Genomic DNA, 22,304 nt, shown 5'->3' with positions numbered 1-22,304 from the left:
CTCAGCCTGAAAGAATACTGAAGGGGAAAAATATTGAAAGAATATTGAAGGAGGGGTATTTTTCCACAGTCAGCATACTAGTAACCTCACATTTCATGACATCACTTGTCTTCAGGGAATGCTAATGAGAATGGACATACAAAGGTAAAAGGATGCAGCCACACAAACACATCTTACCCAGGGAAAGCTGAGCAACAGCATGCTCACTGGGGAAATGATCCTGCTAAGCAATTTTTGGAGATCAGAAAGGCAACCTTCCCCTGCGACCAGCTGTAACCTACTGGTGTTACAGCCTAGCAAGCCATAGTCCCAGCATGGGAGATGCCGAGGTATTCCCAAGTGAAAGCTCTCCTCTTTACAAACAGGACCACTCCAATGAGGAACAAGAGCACTGCTTATTTCTTGAGGATAGAAAACAACATGCATTAAGCAGATTGCTATCCTAACTCCTTCGGCAAGCCAAAAAAGCCATTCCTTTAATAAGACAGGAATACTCAAGCTGCAGTCTGTTAAGATGTGAGTGATGGGAAGCATACACATTTACCATCATAGGACAGGCCCTGCAGACAACAAACAAGGCTCCATTCTCAGAGACATGATGCGCAAATTGTATCTGCAGCTTGTTGCGTCAAGGGATGGGGGGAATTCTTTTTCAACCACGGCAAATGAAAAGACTATGGGAGAACATGGGATAGGATTACTCAAGTATAATAGAAACAGACAGACACATACTGATTTGCCAGTATGTAAATCCATGGACACAGCAATAAAGATTTGATAGTGCAAAGAATCTTACATTAGAGAAAAGATCAAGACTGATCAAATTTCACTGAGATAAAGAAATACAAGACAGTTTCAAAAGCCTTAGGAAGGAAGCCTCTGGGATGGCCAGCTTACAGAAACTCACCTGGAAAACCACCTCACCATTACAAAGGTTGCCCTGGATCTAGGATTTGTCATGTCAGGTGAAATACAAATGAAGACACCACTTAGCCATTAGTATCCCTGATACTGATGTATCAGGGATATAATATATGTAATATATATATATACACATACAATATAGACATGTAACATATGTATAACACTTCAACATCACTGCAAGAGTGCTAACAAGAACTCAGACCTTTATGTTTCTCCCAACACATCTGTGTGACAAAACAGATTAAACTTTGCTATATACCGATTTAAGAGCACCTACTACAACATATGCTATAGCTATAGGCAGTTATCAGTGCCTCTGCTCTCCCCAGTTTGGAATTTAAAAGTGCTGCCAGTCTGCTGTCCAGGATCCTTAACAAAAACCCTTTTTTTTCTTGTTTAGGAAGGCTCTAAACAGGGGCATTGGAGAAAAGAAATGGGTATCAGGGCTGAGAACTGTGGCATAAAAGCCAGAAAGAGGGCACAAAATTAAGTTACCTTCATCTGCATCATATGAGCAGAAAAGTAGGTTTGCTCACGTGCCTAATGTACTTTTATGATTATTCTCTTTTTCTTGCATTACTAACCTGCACTTACTCTCCAAATTCCCACCACCCTCACATCTCATTAACCTTCCCACATCATCTTCAAACTCAGAAACACTTGCTCCCATTAAAACAACTCTGGATAATCTTCCTTTTTTGTCTGAGCACCTTCCTTGAAATTCCTAGTGCATAGTAATATTTCCTTTTCTCTTTCCTTCCACCACCTGCCCAAATAGTTTCTCCCCTCCTGCTCTCCTGGAAGTCCCTGCTCCTTAACTATTTCACTGCTTCCATCGGGCAGTCGAGCAAGCGAACAGCAGCCAAAGCAAACCAGAAAGCAAAACCTTCAACATGAGAGGCACAGAAAGCTGAGCCCCAGGCCAGGAGGCAAAAGTCTGAAGGAAGACATGACCAACCTGGAAATGAGCAATAAGGAGCTAGAAGGACCCTGAGGGTTTAATGCAGAAAAGGAAGTAGCAGAGGTATTCGTACCAGATTTGGTGGAAAAGGGGGAGCAGGAGAGGGCGGTGAAAACAACCACACATGAAAAGCAGCCGAGTAAATCAGTATATCCCTATGAGACAGAAACAGCGGTCCTTTTGATACAGGACACATGGCTCTCTAGGGAAACAATTCATTTCCTCTATCATAAATATTTTACAGGACTAGGAATGCAGTTTCGTTCACTTTCTGAAAAGCACTGCTACAACTCTCCCACATTTTGAGTTTGTTCCATGTTCCACAGGCTGCATTTAGGAAATATTTACATGAAGCAATACACAGAAAGAGTCAATGAGATTGAGAAGCTATGCATACCAGGGAGCAGAGTTATTTTGGTATAGGAGACAGGAACTACTGAAGTGAGCTGAAACAATTTCAGATCCAATTTAACCCCCACAGAACTAGAGTGTTACCTGAACAACATTTAAGTCCACTTAAAAGATGCTCAGGCAGTTGTTTGCTTCAAAGGCAAAAGCAGATACAAGCTCTTTGTCTATATTCTAATATACTGCATGTTCACAAGCAGAACATGGTTAGAAAGATCAGCTCAAGCATGTGTTAAACCAATAAGCAATGAAGTAAGGGACAATGAAACTCCTGAAAAAACACCTCCCTTTAGTGAATTTATGGAACAAAAACATACAAACTTTTGAAGTCAGTGAGCAATTAGCAAAACTTTCAGTATTTTTTTGGTTTTATTTAAATGCAGCCTATGACCTTGTCTCAGCTAGCAAACAGCAACAGCAGTCAGAGCTAAAAGAGAATTCCATGACAATAGCAAGAAACAGCAGCTGATCTCTATGCACTTCGTCTAGGGACATGCACTTTCATGTCTGCCTTTACAGCAAGTTTGAAACTGAAACATCCTCTATTTCCAACAGACTTCAGTTTATTTACCCTTATGCACACACTGTGCAGGTCACCAACTGAGTCATATAAGATTCACCTATCTTAAATGAAATACCTTTACTCACCCAATAGAACATTTTTAGCTAGCTATGATGCACAGACAGATCTTTGGAAATGTGCTTAAAGTTAACTGTGTCCTTATGAGACTGATTCACTCTAGAAATGAAAACTTCCCAAGTTTCTCCATTATGAAACACTAAGAACTAGCATCCATTAGTTTTTCTTGCTCATGCCAATTTTCCCCCTATTGTCACCTATTTACTCATATTTAACCCTGGTGTCCCTTAGCTGTCTAAAATATTAGGTGCGGCGTTCCTAAACAGATGCTAAAAGCAACATCAATATTTTCCTCTACAGCATATGATTTCAGCAGTTGGTGGTGTTAACTTTGCAAGGTGCTCAACAAATCACAGGGGCTATAGGGTGCTGGGGATGGACTCTTCATTAGGGACTGTAGTGATAGGACAAGGGGTAAGGGGTTAAAACTTAAACAGGGGAAGTTTAGATTGGATGTAAGGAGGAAGTTTACTGTAAGGGTGGTGAAGCACTGGAATGGGTTGCCCCAGGAAGTTGTGAATGCTCCATCCCTGGGGGTGTTCAAGGCCAGACTGGACGAAGCTTTGGGTGGCATGGTTTAGTGTGAGGTGTCCCTGCCCATGGCAGGGGGGTTGGAATGAGATGATCTTAAGGTCCTTTCCAACCCTAAAAATTCTATGATTCTTGCTCAAATCCAAAGGAAGATATTTAGGAATACAACAGTCAGTTTTCATCTGCAGGTTTTATGTATCTGTACTTGTTCAGCAGTGGTCCGAGAGAGCTGGTATATATAGTGCTAATCTGTCCAAATCCTACTTGGACAATTTGTCTTTCTGCTCAAGGAATAAAATCTAACAATTCCTATGTATGATAGTTAATAAACACATATGCTACTTTCAGGCAGGGGTTTTTTTTTGCAATAGAGATACAATGGTGTTCTATTCATACAGGTCAAGTAAATTGTATGCAGTGGTTGGAGCCCTAACATCTCTGTATTATTAAAACAAAGCATTTTATTTAGACAGCTCATTTCAGGGAGAGAAAAAAAAAAATATTCTCAGAATAATGTCTTTCCCCTTCTAATCTGAGTTAAGGTATGTATGCAATTTTGTGTACACTGAGGAGAACAGGAATGCAAGTGTTTGTTCTTCACTTGAATTATAACAGCTACTGTTTTTTTTAAACACTATAACCTTTTACCAGTTGCAGGATAAGGCACAGCTATAAATCCTGCTATGCTGTCAAGCAAGGAGAAGGCCTTGCGTTACCTTGTGGGCAAGGAAATAAACTGCCAAGAACAGCAAAGGAGATTGGGAGTGAGAAAGGAGTTAAACCGTTTAACATGCTTAACCTGGGTCCTCTGAACAAAATCGTCAGCCACGCCTCTGCCATCTTCCCATACTGGAATGACACCCCTGTGATCAACACTTTCCCAAGAATTATTGAGGAGGTCAGACAAGCATTCAACAACATACAAAACTGACTGCTCTAGTACTTCATAGTTTTGTTAGAACCAGATAGACATTTTTTAATCATTATCCAGTGCAAAATTTCAAAATAAGCAGGCTTCATGATCATTCTGATGATTATGCCACAGTAAAACGCAGAGAGGCCCATACATAAGACCACTTAACTTACTCAGCTAACAGTAACTCAGGAGATGCTAGCTCTGCAAAAAGCCCATCCAGGAGTCTGAAGAAGGCAGCAAATGAACATGCAAACACAGAAATCCCATCTACAGCAACTCAAATTACAGCATTTACAGTTAAAACGTGTGACTTGTGTTGAAACCACAATACATAAGAAATTCCTCAACTGAACCTGGTTAGGAAATTGAATTCCTGATGACGTTTCATCTTTGAAACTCTCCTACCAAAGCCTCTAAGGTGCAGCAAATGCCTGAGAGCTGAGGGCTGTCCTGTGCCATCAAGCCAACATCAAAGAGCACGAGTGCAATCAAAAATGCACCTGAGGAAGATAACTCCCTGAGTTTCAGCTTTACAGTTGTCATATTTCGCCCCCAAGCAGTTCAGAGAAGTCTGTAGAGACAAGAGAGGTCAAGAAGAACAAAGAAGTGCCAGGCAGAATTACTATTTGGAGGTGCTCTAATTTCTTTTTTTTCTTTTTTTTTTTTTGACAGATATGCCCAGCACAAGGAGCTGAAGTTAGTAGCAGACATCCCAAATGATCAGCTATACCTGCCAAGAATCAAGCTGAGGCCCACACAGCCCTTAGACTAGGCAACAAAGAAGAAAAAAGTACAGAAAGTTCCTAGCCTGAATTTTAACTATTCAAAATTGTCAGCTCTTCACACTCTTGACATCTCTGTAACAGACATAAACCCAATTTTAAAGATCGTTGTGCAAGTTACTCTCAGGTTAATTGGAAAAGAAACCCTTAAATAAATCTGTTATTAACCTGTATCTGTATGAAGTTTTATTATTTAGGTGAAAACTTGGGGAAAACTTCTCTGCCTGTGAAAAATCAATTGCTCCTTAATCAACAGCACCGGAATTTTAAGTGTCCTTTCTTTATTAAAGACTATGCCTTGTAGCTTGCTATTTAATTAGGAATGAAACCTAACTTCTAATCACCAAATGCTCATGCTTACAAAGGAATTACAGTTAACATATTCTCTGGGATTCAAAAATTAAGACGATAAATGCTGGTTAATCAGCATTGAAAGCCAGAGAGATCAAAGACTGGAATGACGGGGGCAGACCAAAGCTCATGCTGACCACAATTCTCAGGTTTTATGTACACCAGGTGCCCCAAGCTGCCCAACATTTTGTAAATTATGTAGCAAAAACGAAATGAACAACACAAGTACATCTTTTAAAGGAAAAATAAAGGAATAAGTTTCATACTGCACTCTGGCCATTCTTGAAGTTCCAAGAAGCACTTAACGTGGGCAGATGAAATCCTCCTTGTCAAAAGCAGAAAATGATTGTTGCAGATCTGCAGACTCCCTCTCCTAATCTTTTCTGGCAAGAAGATCATGCTACTTGCTCCCTTAAAAAAATAAAAATAAAATGCATACACAAACAAAGGGCTAACCATACAATCAGCACCAACAGCAGCAGCAGGAAGAGAACCTACTGCAAGGTAAAAATGTGATTTTCCATATAAAGGAAGATGCTTATTTTTTAGTTCATACCTTTGATAGAGATCAGTAAGACTTTGGTCACAGAGAAGAGTTTGAGGGTTTTAGCTTCTGAAAGCATTACTGTTTTGTACCTAAAACAGCCTATGGATGTAGTGCTAACAAAGGGCCAAGGAGAGAGAACAAAACTGAACAGAGGGAGTGTGTGCCTAAGAGCTTGCTGTTTCTGATTTTTTCAGATGTGACAGATGTCCTTTCCTTGCCACTTAGAATCACTCTTTTTTGCAAAGAACAGAATCCACAAACAGACAAGACATTTACAGACAGTATAAAAAGCGGTTTGGAGGGTGTGAGGGGGAGGGTCAAAAGCAGAAATCTTTGTTTGGCACCTAAATATAGACCAGTTAACTCAGCAAACATTTTTTCTCTACTACATGCTATTTTGTCTATATTTAGAGGCTGTAAGGAACCAGCTGTAGCATCACCATTTTATTACATTCTCTGATTGAGAATCTGCTTTTGTTCCCCAGAACTAATCTCTGCTGTTAAATGACCATAACCATGACTTACCTGAGTCTTGCATATAAAAAAATTAAGATTTCCACTGAAGCACCAGTAGTAAGAATAAGCTCTTAACCTTAGCCTTACACAAAAACAAACTCTGCTTAGCTATGCGTGGCTGTGAACTAAGCCTTTACCAATCAAAGAGAACACATCAGCGGGCTGTTAATCAGCCACACGTTGGTTAGTTATTTTATTCAACATGGTACAGCTGCTGGTAAAAGACAGGTTTCAACAAATTGCATTCAGAAGGAGGCTGCTTTTAAGGAAAGCCTTTTCAGATAGTAAACATAAAGTCTCAGCACTTTCAGATTCTTGTTTTAAAATCATTATAAACGTTCAGAGTATTTTTGCCCCCCCCCCCCCTCCAAGATTGCATACTTGGACATCTATAGCACATGAAAGAAAACTTTGTGATGAAAATTACTGTACATTAGGATTAGGGCTAAAATGTTTGGTGGTTTTTTTTTCTATAATCACTTAAATCGATCCTTGTCTGCTGAAGTTATACAGAGAGATCTCTGTCAGTGTGGCATCTGTTTTACCTTTTTAGATAAGCGCACAACTGGACAACTGATTTGATTTCTCAGAATCCCTTCCTGCACAACAAATACTTTTTGAAGAGAACAGGCCATGGGCCACAAAGGGATAACATCTCACTCAAAAAAAAAAAAAAAACCACAAAAAAACCCAAAACCAAAAAAAGACCAACCATATTCTACTTTTTTTCTCCAATGCTTTCACAGTAATTTGCTGAGGTACCTGACTTTTATTCTCAGTATATGTACTGCAATAAAGTGCACTTGGGTCTACAAAGCAATCCAGAGAAAATGGTATCAAGGCACTGAATGGCTTTGAGCAATCTCAGGATTACCAACACAAATAGATAAAGAGAAATTCTTAGGTCTTCTGAAAATGTGCAGAGCACAAGAAAGGTTTAAACCAAGCAGATCATGTTCTGCTTCATGTTCACAGAAGGAAGAAAACAGAAGTGAGAGAAAGGTGTAGCACTGCTTGTCTCAAGAGATGGATCTGAAGCATCAATGGGTGATGATCAGGCTCCATGCCCAGGACCTCACATCATTCAATTCTGCCTTCTCTGTCTCTTGGTGAACTGTAGGATTTGATCAGGCTTCAAATACTTGCAATTTATGGTGTGATGGCCCCTCTCACATTTTGTACTGTAAAGTCAAATGGAACGCCGAGGCAACTCTGAAGAAGATGTAGAGCAAGCAACCTGATATCAGGTTAGCCTTTTTGTGTACTGTACTCTTCAATTGAACTTATGAAAATTCCATTAAGAAGCTTGGAAGAATAATAGAATACTATCTCCCCATGATGTATGATTTCTTCAGTATGAACAAACTAAGAAAATATTTCAAGGGCTGACCAACAGAATCAGTATAGGTAATGGAGCTGAAGGCTTCCAACTATGCAAGCGTAATATGTAATTTTTTTAAGCTTCAGGTACTATTCAACTAGCATCTAAGACTCATAACGCTCATCCAGCATATATTAAAACTTAAAATACCTGCAAAGATCATACTTTCTTGGTACATTATACAAGGATCCACATTTTACACAGTTGTCTTGACCATCCTTAAGACTTCTGATTTAATTCAGTACATTAAGTCAGGTTATCCTAACTTACACTGCCAGATCCTATACCATGCAAATAGGGTACAGGTTCATGAAGCCTTACATTTTGTTTGCTACATGATCATAAATTTTGCAGTGATTTAACACATCTGCCCCATCCTCTGGAAGATTATTGGGCTCTATTTAAACAGTAGCCTTCTTCAGTACTAGCCTTGCAGCCAAAATTTTTGTGGCCACTAAATCCAGTGAGCTTAATCAAATAACATAGTTCCAATCTATACCAGTTGACCATCACAGACTGTACAAGAATCTTTGTGGTGGAAAAATTTGCAAAAAACAAGTGGGAATAGGTTCAATTTAATTAAACCTGAAATTGAAAGTCCTCTATAGCTCACAGTTAGAATTTCCACTTGAAACAAGAAGAGAGAAAAGAGCCACTGTGCTCCAGGAGTGAAATGTGACACAAACTCATGTCCCTGGTTCTGCCTAATTTCACTCTGCTCCCCTATGTGTTTGCTGTCACTATGCTGATGGAGCAGCCTCACTCTCTGTGGAAGCTTCTCCATCTCTACCTGCAAATACTGGGATTATGCCTTAACCTGGGTTTATATATGCTAAGTAAGGCTAGTGGTTTCCTATTTCAGCTCTTTGAGGCTTTCAAATAAAAAATAAAATAAACTGTAGTGTCCATGCAAGAGTAATAGATCAAAAAAGCTGAGATTTCCTTGACGATGTCCCTTTCGGACTTGCTTTGCCTTTTTAAATATCAGCAACAGTTATCCTTCTACAAAGTCCAAAGGGGGAAAAAAAATGTTGTGGGTTCAAAAGTGAAGTGATAATTTGTTCCCAGTCATGGACAACCCATGCTCTTGAAATACCTGCTATGATGGTCAATGAGAAAATAACAACACTTGCAAAGCAGAAGGTAGAACAGCTGCTTTCTGCCCAACAGGAGCAGAGGTCAGGTCTGCCACCATACAGAGCCAAACATCATTTTCCCCAGTGCCTAAGCCGTAACAAACAGCAGCTGCACACATAGCATACCTGTGTTTGCAATTACTAGCTAATGTACTCTGGTATTCATGCTTGCCGTGCCTGCAGAAAAGACTCCTTAACGGTGTGTGCTCTCCTGCAGGCACATTAATAAATCTTGCAAATGAATGGAGGGAAATAAGGCAGTTAGCATTCCCTTGGGACTCATCTAATGAAAGACTGCTGGGCCACAACACAATACCCACCCACAACAGATAACTGTGCCACTGCCAAAAAAAGGCCATGTGAGCTTTTCCTGCCAAAGCAAGCTGTGGCTCTGAGATACACTGTCAGAGTCAGTTAAGAAGCAGCAAAATAAGATAGTTGCACCCACCTGTGTCCCTTCTCCAAGCAGAAGAGTTGTGAAACTTCAATTACCTTCCCACAGCAACAAATCTAACTTCAAACAGCAAGTCAGAGGCTGCACCTCCCTTTCAGCAACCTGAACCAAAGTAATGCCAAGTAAAACCAAGGTATCTGCCTTACTTAAGCTCTCCCAACATACTCATTATCACAGTATCTGACTCCATCTGTGTTTTGGTATACTGCTAATAGAGAAAAGCCATTGCCTCTCCATGCTTCATTTCTCTTGTGTGCCTCTCGGAACTAGGCTTCTACTGGGAAAACAGAAAGCAATCAACTGTCTGATGAGTGGGAGATGTGTTCTCTTGTTTGTGCAATTGCTGTGTTAACAGGATTTAAATATGCAAATAAGGGGAAAAAAGTATATTTATATATATTTATATATGTACACACTACAACTTTTTTTAAATATCTAGCAAGTTTAGATAAAGAGCCCCTTTTGAGCACTGACACAAGTTATGGATGAAGGTATATACACATGTATTTCTAACAGGTTTAGATCACTTTTCTGTCCATACAATCTGCATCACTGAGACATTTCTATTACTTGGTCCATCAGCAGGACTGCAATAAGGACAAGTAATGATAAATACTAAAATACAACCTCATGGAGCTGGAGCAGCACTTCATCAAGCAGCACAAAAAGACACAGAGTCACTGCAGGATAACAGCCATCGCATGGTATGCATCATGAAGTTTTGTCAATGCAGCTCAAAAGCATTACCACTAAAGAGTTTATCACTGCAACAAACTCCCCTTGTTCCTAGCCTGGCTAGCAACAAGGGGTTCCTGCTACAGTAATTACCATAACATACAACTCAAATCCCAGGTTACAACAATTTAAAGGTATTTCCATTACAATCCCCATTCCTCATCCCTTTGAACCAAGCCACAGGGTTTAGCGTTGCAGTGAACTCCTCCCCTTGCTCTTGCTCTGGTGGCTTTGACTTATCCACAGACTGCACTCCGTTAGGGGTGTACCTGCTCCAAGAAGAGCCTTATCTATGAAGCACAGTCTTTCCAGGGGTATACCTGCTGCAGAAGACTTATCCATAGCCACAGATAATTTGAGGTGCACCTGTTTCAGCTTGGCCTTCTCCATGTGCCACAATGCCTTCGGAGATACCTGCTCCAGCAGGCCATACCCTCAGCCACAGGCCCTTTGAAAGTAAACCTGCTTCAACATGGCCTTATCCATGACTGTAGTCCCTCCAGGGGTGGACCTGCTCTGTCTTGGGCTTATCCATGGCCACACACTGTGAGGTGCTCCAGCATAACCTCAGGCACAGCCACTGATGTTCTAAGGTGTACCTGCTGCAGCATGGACTTATTCTTGGCCCACAGTCACTTCAAAGATACACCTGTGGCAGCACAGACATAACCATGGCCACAGATGCTTCAAGATGTAACTGCTCTAGCATGGATTTATCCACAGCCATAGATGCTTCAGGGTGTCCTGCTCCCACAGGGACTCATCCACAGTATAGTCCCTCCAACTGGAGTTCACACTGGAATTCCAGCCTGTGCAGTACAACAGCACAAAACCAGCAGCGGTGCCCTGGTCATCTGCCAGCCCAGCCGCATGGCCATTGCTGTTCCCAGACAAAGCACAGTAAGGTGATAAGCAGTAGAGCAGTACAACAAGCAACAAAAGCAAAAATCAGCTGCTAATGAGCATTAGACTCTAATACACAGTGAGGCAAGTGAGCCCTATGGCAAACACAAAAACTGGTCAATACCTAAACAGCAATAACAGTTGTAAATTTGATCTAGCACATGCCAATCAAATCTGTTGTTATTTTGAACTCTTCAAGCCCCACACTGGTTGCCAAAACGTATTGTCATGGTTTAACCCTAGCTAGCAACTAAGCCCCACACAGCCACTTACTCACTTCAACACCCTCCCCCCTCTCAGTGGGATGGGGAGAGAATTAGAAAAGTGAGAAAATTCGTGGGTTGAGATAAAGACAGTTTAATATGGAAAGCAAACGTTGCACACACAAACAAACCAAAACAAGGCATTCATTCACTCTTTCCCATCAGCAGGTATACATTCAGCAATGTCCAGGAAAGGGCTCCATCATGTGTAATGGTTACTTGGGAAGATAAACACCATCACTCCAAACATGTCCACCCACTGCCTCCATCATCCCCCAGCTTTATATGTTGAGCATTGTCGTGGTTTAAACCCTGTCGTCAAGTTAGCCACGCAGTCCACTCCCCCCCACCCCCTGCTCCCGGAGGGACAGGGAGGAGAATGGAAAGAATGTAACTCCCACGGGTTGAGATAAGAACAGTCCAGTAACTAAGGCATAACACAAACCACTACTGCTACCACCAATAATAATAATAAGAGAAATAACAAGGGAAGAGAATATGAGACCACCCGTCAAAAATCAGTCCGGCTGAGCAGTGATCTAGCCCTCCCGGGTAACTCTCAGTTACATCCTGGGCCTGATGTGCTGTGGTATGGAATAACTCTTTGGCTAGTTTGGGTCAGGTGTCCTGTCTCTACTTCCTCCCAGCTTCCCCTCCTCACTGGCAGAGCATGAGACTCAGAAGGTCCTTGGTCAGACTAAACATTTGAGCAGGAACTAAAAACATCGGTGTTATCAGTGCTGTTCCCAGGCCAAAAGTCAAAAAAACAGCACTGCACCAGCTACTAAGAAGCAGAAAAAATGACTGCTACTGCTGAACCCAGGACAAGCATGACATTATAATGCATGGAATATCATTTGCTCAGATGGGTCAGCTGTCTTGGCTGTGTACCCTCCGAAGTCCTTGTGCACCCCCAGCCTACTTGCTGTTAGGGCAGTATGAGAAGCAGAAATTACTGTTTGCCCATAACAGCAGGCCCACAGGAAGTCACATCTAATCAGTTCTGAATCAACTGATCTTGTACAAACTGGCACACTAGAAAAACTGGATTGTCACGAAAATCAAGCCTCCTGCAATATCTTGTGCTACAGCCACTGGAGGCTTTCTGCCTCCTGATGCATAGAGGAAACAAGGCAGGTTTTTAGGGAGATGTAAAGCCTAGACTATCAGATCTGACAGCTTTGCAGAAAGAAAAGCTTTGGGGTTGAGAGAGAAAAGAAGATCAAGCATCCATAGGATGAGAAAAAAAATCTTGGGCTAAAGAAGAAGGAGCAGGAACATGACACCCAGGGAAGTAACTGAGGACTCAGAAGAGAAGGAAGAAGACAGTCAGGCCTTTCCTGGGAAGAGCAGTCTGCTCTTCCATGGTGGGCAGAAGGACAATGGCATGAAGGCAGAGGCCTCTGGGAACATAATACCAGAGCACATGCCACAAACAGGACAGATAAGACATGCAGGGACCGCAGTGGGAACCTGGAAGCAGAGGTGAAGGGAATAGATGCAAAGGAATTTAGTCCACAGAAACTGCAAATCACAATAATCTCAGATTGTACAATCTCACCTTGCAGGTTCGTATCCATCTTCAGGTAACTGCAGAAAACTGGAAAGGAAGTATAATTTCCTTTCCCCTCCACAGCCCCCTCTTCCACAATGCTTAAATGCTTAGTTTTTCCTCCCTCACTTCTTAAAAGCAGGGAGAGAAAAGAAACCCTAGTGCCCCATTTGCCTCTTCCAGCCTCTTCCCTGCATCCTTGCTGCCATTCACACCTCTTTCTACATCCTCCAACACAGGGAAGCCACCTGCCTAGCCAAAGACAGAAGTGACCTGCTACAGTTGCAGCTGTGGTCTTGGTGACAGCTGTGTTGAACAGCCCTGCTGAAGACCACATGTAATTTATCAGGTATCAAAGACATTTATCTGTTTTGTCTATTAAATATATGTATCAAACTACAAAACACAGCAGCTGCTGAAAGACGTATATCTCCTCTATGCGACCAAGTTTAGCCACTGTTAAACCTCACATGTAACCTCTTGTAAGACTTTCAGTAATTTAAGCAATAGTGAAACTTCAAGGCAAAGACATGGATGCAAACTCCATTGTGTATGTATTTCCAACTCAGAAAGGCAGATGCCTTGATCTCCCATTTTACCTAAAGGAACTTCTAAGGTTTTTAAGAGTCATGATTTTCAAAACATCTCTATAGCTGCTAAGATAGCTATTGTTTCCAACAAGCATAAATGTATAGCTGAATGGCATTATTTGCATCACATTTGGTTTATTTACCCCTTTGTTAAGTGCTTGGCTACTGCCTTGGCCATGTTGTTGCCTGAGTCATACAGAAATTGATTTCTTCTATTCATCAGAAATGTAACCCACCAAGAAAATTATTTTCCTCATTTAGCCTGTAGACTACAAGAGCACTAATGAATTCCCCTCAGCCAGTGGATCTTTGCACACAACTGACATCAAATAGGCAGTTTAAATAGTAACAAGCACTGACAGATCCCAGGGACCCACTTACACTGGGGGCAGGGAGCAGTAGCTTTAGATTTTCATCACATCCATGTCACCAGTTATTTACTCCTTCACTCCTGAATCTGAATGATATTCTGTGGCTTAGCAGCCACAGAAGCCAGAAGCATGTTGACATTCCTAGTCGATACTGGGAAAAAATCCATATCCTCCACCAATATGAAAGTGTGATTGTTTTCTATCCTAATAAAAGTCCACCTCATAGTGTATTTGTATTAATGCAACACTCCCACACTTGTGAATAAATACATACATGCACATACGCAATTATCACTATATTTCTTGAACCTAGGATATCACATTTAACACAAAGTATACGTGTATCTACAAGACTCCAGTTTCACTTTTGGTGAACCCAGCCAGCTACATTATGATTTCTACTATTTGTTCAAATCACACGTGATCACACATGATCACAGAATATTAAATAAGTGAACAAAATAAGCTGGCCTGGCTGGGTAGTTTTCTTATCCACTTCAAGCCCACATTGCAGAGCCAGTTCACAGCTTTCCTGACAGAGTTTGTTTGTTTAACAGGATACACCTCCAATAAATATGCTCACAAACCAAATTTAAGGGAAAAAAAAAAAAAAAAGGAATTTTGGAGAAAGAAACACAGCTTCGGGGAGCAAAGGCACTGCAGTGTGGTGATGGGGTTTTTTTCAGTGACATCCTAGTTCAAGACTGTTCCTAACAAGCTCCTAAACAAGCATGAAGTACAGTCCAAATATGCTAGTCCTACTTTTTAAAGTCTCGGAGCCCATTTTCTACTTTGAAACCAGGCACCCATGCTCAAGTTTGGCTATACATGCTCAGACACTAGTTTCCAAGGAAACCAGTGACTGCATGAGCATTGCAAAATGCAAGTCCTGGATGTTTCACAAATACACTGTGGCTACCTGAGTGACACAAACGTTTCCAGGTAGGTGCTTTACCATTGTTTCTAAAAGACCTTAATGAAATTTCAGATGTTTAGGGTGTCTGTATATACAGTAGGTATCCAAGCAACGTGCAAACTTGTACCCAAACCACTCTCTGCAGATGCTGAGAGAAAAAGAAAGGAATTATTTGTGTTGGTTTAGAGTTCAATGTAGCAAATACTTTTCGTTTTCCCTGTTCTATCAGCAGTTCAAAACTAAAACACAAACCATGAATGTCAGGGACTTCTCTGCCTGCATGTATCCCCTTGAAATGGCAAAACAGCAGATGGAAAACATTTATACAAGTGTTTATCCTTTAGCCTCCTATAAATGCAAGTATTTTGGCATCATGAGAAAGAGAAGAAATACCAGCAGCACAGGCATTTATGAAAGTAAGTGGCATTTATGCCACCATCTCCAGCTCAAAAAGTACAGCCTTCCAGTACCACTTCCCTCAAGGTGAGGTTCATATTCACTGACTTCTGAAATCTTAGCATCCCACAATATCTATGCCAAGCAGGATAACCAAATAAAGAGGTACATATCAAGACAATGTGGGGTTTTTAACTCTCTGAAGGGGTAATTTTTTCCCCTTGACTCATGTTTTCCACGTGGTGTTCAGTAAGACAATGTTTAGTAAAGTCATGGAGTTCACTTGCCTTCCCAGCGAGTCTGCATGCTGCAAGCAGCTGGCTAGCCTAAATTTTGTGCTACTACGTACATTTTTGCTCAGTATGAGCACTCTGATCTGGTGCGATGCGGGGTTATTCATTTCAGACAAGTAAGACACGTATTTAGGAACACAGGATGCTACAGCTCAGAGCTATTTTCACAGAAAGTCTGGAGTTAAGGCATCTGTGTCCATGGTCTGGGACCTCATTTTCTGCTGATGTACTTTAAAAATATCTACCTACAGCATTCACTCAATAATACAGATAAAAAGGCAAAATATTAACTATGTAGAAAATTAATCTATGGAGATGTATTACAGTTAAAAAAAGTTTCTATGTTAATGACAGCCTTCATTTGTGTGGTACTAGCTCATTTAAAGCTACTGTACTAGCTGAATAGTTTTGTTTTGCATATAACCACCACAAAGATTTCAATATTGTTTCTGAACAGAACTAATTTGCTTTAAAACACAGTGTATTTATGCTGTTCTGCTAAAACAAATATCAAAAAGCAGCAAAAATTCAGAAGTATGCATTGCTTATTGCTACTGAGCAGAACTAAAAATAACTGAAATTGCAACAAAGTTTAATCTTGCCACCACTCATCAAAGCAAGAATCAGACAGAAAATGATAAAATAAATATGTGGCTTTAACAGCTTTGTCCACTGAATTGTTTGTTTACCTTCCTTTGAATAAAACGCCTCTGGTCCTTTGAGTTACATTCAGAATAAACATTACCTGATTAAACAAGCATACTTCACAGATGACCCCAAACACTGCATGCCAGTAGAGAAAAGTCTTATGCATAATAACCAAATACTATATAGTTATTCCTTACCACCGCTAGTAACCAAAACCTCTGAAGTCTGAATTATATAAAAGACTAAGCTATCAGCAGTCTCACACTTGCCACTTCACAAAACATTAAGCAGCACTGACTCTGAGGTGTGAGTCACACGTGTGCCTCTCGCACGGAGGAAAGTCCTATCCAGCACCACCTCCACTGCCAAGCCAGACCTGTCAAAACAGTGTTAAATAACATTTGACTGACTTGCATTCACCACTATGCTTGACATGCTGCATGTTAAAACTTCTGTCAGGAAGCGTATCATTCTTCACAATAAAACCTTATCCCCGTACAGCGTAAGGAGGCTCTGCTCTCAGTCCTGCTGTGCGAACAGAAGCAGAGCAAGTTGGGTATTTGGGGAGTCAAGAGAGGAGACGGCTCACAAGGCAACTCTGCCAAGCTGCCTTGCCCAGCCTTCGAGATAAGTTCAGGACTGGGCTGACAGCTAAGCAACAAGTCCCACATACCTAGATTCAACAGCACTTGCTACAGGAGCAGGCTGTCGTTCACAGCACTCAAGAGCTTGTCCATGCAAATCAGGCATCTGAAGCTAAACACGAAAACCACAGTAGGGTTTTACAGCACCACACTGATAGAAAGGCAGGAGAAAAGTCAATCTGTCCACTTGACAGCCTCAAAGACGAGTGGAAAGCTATTCAGTAAGGGCCTAAGGGAGATTATTCCCCAAGGCAATGCTCTTAGCCACATCTCATATTGGCAGGCATGTCCCATCACCACTCAACATATACCAGTAAAGTCCTAACCCAAAAGTCCTAACCCCCTAGATCCTGCATACTGGAAAAAAAAACCCACTGACATTACTAGATGTCAGCATGTAATCAAGCATTAGCAGATTTTTCCAGGCCCAAAAATTCTTTTTCAGAACAATGTTAAACCACATTCAGATGGATCAAAGATTTATCTCGTAGCACATAAAAGCAACCACAGCAGTTAATTACTCTCAAACAAATGATAAATACATTTTAATTGGTCACTGGACACGTCATGCCCAATTACATCTTGATACTGAAAAAAAAATAAAACTAAGGTTGCACAACTACATCCATTGCTCCTGACTGATTTTCGTATTATGTTTTCTGCAGCACAACACCAAAATCAGAAAGTAACACGATGAAAGAGTCCACCATCCCTCATCTGATTTCACAGCTCCTGTCCCACACTGCAGGAAGCAATCACTGCAGGTATGTCTCAGTTCCTGACCACAGGTCCCTCAATCACCTCAACCAACCGTTTCTAGTGGTTAAATTATGTTGCAAGCATCCTCCAAAGTATTTCAGAAAGAGGAAAGCATGGAGTTTAAGAAAGGGGTTGGGTTTTTGGTTGTTTGGGATTTTTTAGAACTATAGTTTGAGAGTTTTAATTAATGAATGGCTCCTGGGTACTACAGCATTCATACCACTTATAGATACCAGCAGATAATTTTATGCAGACACTCTAAATATGAAATGCTTTTCAAATGTCTCTGGGGATTTTATTACTATTACAATTACTTAAAAATATGCCCATAGTCCACAGAAGACATGCACATTTGCCTTCAAAGAACCAATTTGGCCATTGAAAGGATTTTGTTAAATCTCTTGTATGTATGTTGTACTTTCCCTAAGGCTACGCAACCAAGTGTTTGTTGGGTTTTTTTAATTCTTTTTAAAAAGAACTCCTAAATACAACTCACAGGCAGCTCCTCCCCCCGAAACCAAATCTCTGGGATTTTGGCAGATTCCCCAGCTTTACATTCAATTCATCCTAAGTCTGTTAACTCACAAAAACAAGTCATTCTTCATCTCACTCAACATTTTCTATAAATGACACAGCATTTTGCCCTTATCTCAGTTAATGACAAGGCATACACAACCTCTGACAAGAGAAGATCAGGCCCTATACATTTCCTGAGGCTCACAAGCTCTCACTTTGTTTTACATTCTGCTTCTACATTTTTTTCTTTTCCCTTCTGGAAAACAGAATATGCTGATTACATAGTCTTCAGAATAAGCATACAGCTGTTGCCAATCACCAAAAGAAACAGCCTTTTAAAATTAAAGTCCTGGGTATTTTCCCATGGCAAGTACAAAACAACGAAAGCAAAGCAACAAGAGTTACAGCTTCCTAGTTAAAAAGGCTATTCTTTAGTTTGCAGCTCTGTAAAATCTTAACTGGAACAACAGTTGGTATGAATCTGGTCTCACAGTATTCTTTTCATGCTGACAGGCTGTTAGCAACCAGGATATACCCTGTGAGAGGTCAAAGGTGTGGAAAAACAAACAGAAGAGCAATTTTAGAAGATGAAGAAGAGATAAGGATTTGTCACTGCATTTTTCTACCATGGAAAACCACCCAGCTTTCTTCAGTTTGTGCTCACTTATTCTGGTTACTTCTTGCAAGTTATTTCCTTTGAGGGGATAAAGAAAAAGACACTTCTTTTTGGACAACCAGCTTCTAGTTACTTGAATAGGAACAGTGATAAAGTCTGACTTCTCTCACTGGTCTTGTGACTTGGACGAAAATGGCAGGATGTGTCCCTCCATGGATTTTAGCTATAAATTCCTCATGTGAACCCATAGTCCATTTCACATAAAAAAAAAAAAAAAGGAGAGAGGCAAAATAAGCCCAACCCTGCAACAGTAGCTAAAATTCTTTAACACCCTGAAACAGGTATTTTTAAGACTATCTGCATCTTAAAAGGTGTGGGCTGTTTGCAAGGTAAGTTCTTGAAGGATATTTAATGGTATTTTTCTATATGAGACAATTAAATTTACTTTCATGTTTGAAAGCCATTCAGAGTTTAACCATTTTATAACCCAGAATCTGCTAGCTGGTATCACTGCAGCTTCCATAGACACTTCCCCACAGAGGCAGACCCACAGGTATCACAAGTGTACAATGACCATCACGATCGCTGCTCCTCATTTCTAATAAACTTTCTACTACTACTGATCCCACCAATATCCAACCACTTTAGGTGGTCCACCAGATCAGGAGGGCAGACCTAGCACCACCTAACTGAAAAAAAAAAAACACACGATACCAAACAACTGAAGATTTCCTGTGCATCCTCTTGGTGCTCCTGTTCTGGTTATAATGCTGGAAATGTTGGATGCCATAACCTCAAGAGTCACTGAGGCTTGAACACAGCAAAAAAGTCAACCTTCTTTGCATATTTTGGTAGTTTCTGTTTGCTTCCAGGTCCTTCCCACAAATTATTATCTTGAACATCACAATGGCATCAAGATTGTGTCACATTCATTTAAGCAAGATAAGGACCTTCCCTCAACCACTCACAAGCACTGTGTAAGCAATGTTTGCAGCCACACATAGGAAAGTATAAGAAAAATCAAAATTTGTGTATTAATGATCCCAAATAAACTAGACCACTTGTGCTTCCTCACTCAGACTCCAGGTACATCCACGACTAACAGAGCAGGTCATATGGATTATCTTTTAAACATGAGAACTAGAGTTAAGCAAAATACACGGCTCACATTTTCCTTTTATTTATGTAGCCTTATCTTCCTTTCCACTGAGATGCTCGAATTACAACTGCTTATCAGTGCAGTTACAGATTTAGGCAAGCAGCTGAGACGACCATCTATTTCCAGAGGACATCACATCACCTCAGCGGGTGTCCACCCTTGAGCGTCAGGGCTTCTAGTCACCATAACATGATGGCTGAAGCAGAACAGCGAATGCTTCCCAAAGCAGCTTGCACTCCTGAAGCCATTAACAAGTACCTTTTCCACCTCACTGATCAAGATCTGACCCTGCAAGTTGACTTAAATCCTGTGAAGAGTACTGGAGTATTAACCATGTTCAATATGAAGTACTCCCTCAGGCGGGTGCTGTGTGTTACACCCCACATGAGACTACAGCAAGGCATTTATGCAATGAGCAATTAAAGTTCAAGTTAGAAAATGTTACTTCAAGGTTTTGTCAGGCTTCCCACATGTTTCACCATACACATCAGGGGCTCCAGGCTTGTTCTGCTGAAACCTGAAGTGCTCCCTTGAGCTCTGGGGAGCTCAAGTCACACACTTTGAGGCCACCAAGGCACTTTGAGGCAAACACCTGCGTGTCCCTGACAGAAAAAACAGTATTTTCGGTTGCGATACTCTGTGCTACACTTCAACCAAGGAAACGATGCTTCTGGGCCGCCCCATCCAACCTTAGAAAAGAGACACCATGGCTTCCACACACCTGCTCTCCTGCCCGCGCCTCAGCCCACTGCCCGTATGTGGGTGAGACGTGCCTCACAAGCCCTGACAGAGCCTGGCCTCCACTTCTTGCGGTGGTTTTTGTTTGCTCTGGGGTTTGGTAGGGGACGGGTTTTTAACCACCAGTTTCTCCCCACTGCCCTGTTGAATTCGGAGCTGCGGCCCTTCGCCTTAAAAGGGCAAAACATCTGTGGATGAACGGCTGCAGGAACTGGGGGCCGGGCAGGCAGGCAGGAGAGCGGGCAGCCACCGCCCGGCTACACGGCGGCCCAACCCGGCTGAGGGTCCCGAGGCGGCGGCAGGGCCGTCCCACGGCTGCCGTCCTCCCTGGGCGGGCCGCCCCGGCGCGGCGGTTGCCAGGAGACGGCGGTACCCCGCCATGGCGGCGGGAAGAGCCGAAGTACACGGGCAGGGCAGGGCGAGCGGTACCGGGAAGCAGATAGCTCCTGCACTGACATCCCCAGTGGGCAGTACCTGGGCATCACCCCTCGCTGCTGCCCCACCGCGTCTGCAGCACCTGCGCCACCCGCACCACAACCGCCTCGGCCCGGGAGTACACCTGGATCCATGTGGGGCTGGTGAAGTTCCCCATGGGGCTCCAGAGGGGCCTCACTGAAGAGACGCAGAATCGGGAGACCGAGTGCCCCGTCTACCGTGTGCCTTAACAAGTGCCTGGGGGTAACTTGCATCTGAAAGCCCACCCAAAACAAGAACAACCCCAACTACTAGGATGGCTCCAGCCATCCTCCACGACCTCACGGCTCCCTTTTAATTCAGCGATGAAGATGTCAGCTGCAAAGGGGAGGTGGATTTGCCCATCGACTGGCAGCGGCGATGGGGAGGCCGGGCCCCGATTGCCGCCAGCCGGGAGGCACGGCACGGCACGGCACGGCACTGCAGACAGGCAGGGGAAGGGAGCGCTGGGCTTGCACATGAAGCCTGGCGCTTTAGCGGCAGATAATCTTTTTTTTTTTTTCCCCTCCTCTCAAGGGGCGCTGAACCAAATACATTGCGATTTATTGGATAGGAAAGGGTACGCGGGGGAAGGGAGGGGAGAAGTGGGTGATCCCGCTCCTGCGAGGTCTCCGTTTTCTCTATTAAATCGCTATACTTTGCCTAATCTGCAGCAAGTGTGAAACCAGGGCAGAGCATCTCCCAGGCGTGCTGTGAGCTGAGGTTGCCCGTAACTTTTCCTTCCCGCCGCCTCTCCACCCCCCCCCCCCCACCTTCCCCCGCCGGCACACGCTCCACCGGACCAGGACGTTGCAACGAGCCCTTGTCACTTGCCTGCCTTCCCCCCCCCAAAAAAAAAACACCGACACCCACGGGACAAGGGACTCTAGACAGGACGGTGGGAAGGCTACTGGAGACCCGGGCAGCGCATCCCGCCGGGTTACAAGTTTCCCTGCCCGCCCCGCTGTGACTCGTTGTCTGCAGGACGCCGCTCCTTTCCAGGAGGGGAGAGACCTCTGGGTTTCTCCCGCTCCCTCCCGCAGCGGTAAAGCCCCCGAGACCACGATGCGCGCCGGTTTAAACCCGGCAGCAGAAACTACCCCGACCACCGACTGCCCCTGCCCAAACTCGCCGCCGTGCCTCCCCCGGCGGGATGGGGGGTTGCCCGAGTCCGACAAGAGCGCGGTTCTACCCGCACCTTCGGG

General features: G+C 42.7%; 1 protein-coding gene across 4 annotated transcripts in view; it reads right to left on the bottom strand.

Moving 5' to 3' along the window:
• PRKG1 (protein kinase cGMP-dependent 1) overlaps positions 1–22,304 on the bottom strand; it is a 480,301-nt gene that overhangs the window by 423,517 nt on the left and 34,480 nt on the right. The window contains exon 1 of one of the 4 annotated variants that reach the window (XM_061373838.1): positions 9,542–9,649. The exons of 2 other annotated variants lie outside the window; for them this stretch is intronic. The gene's annotated coding sequence lies outside the window, so the exon portion shown is untranslated. Of the gene's footprint in view, positions 1–6,585; positions 6,722–9,541; positions 9,650–22,304 lie in introns of those variants that run through there. One more of the 4 variants, XM_061373837.1, reaches the window with a different exon arrangement.

Source organism: Neopsephotus bourkii, unplaced genomic scaffold, assembly GCF_033783945.1.
Source record: "Neopsephotus bourkii isolate Nb327-2 ecotype Australia unplaced genomic scaffold, CSIRO-AGI_Nbou_v1 NB_1634, whole genome shotgun sequence".
Lineage (NCBI taxonomy): Eukaryota > Metazoa > Chordata > Aves > Psittaciformes > Psittacidae > Neopsephotus > Neopsephotus bourkii.
Note: the sequence above shows the minus strand (reverse complement) of the source record. Positions and strands in the feature narration are given on the sequence as shown.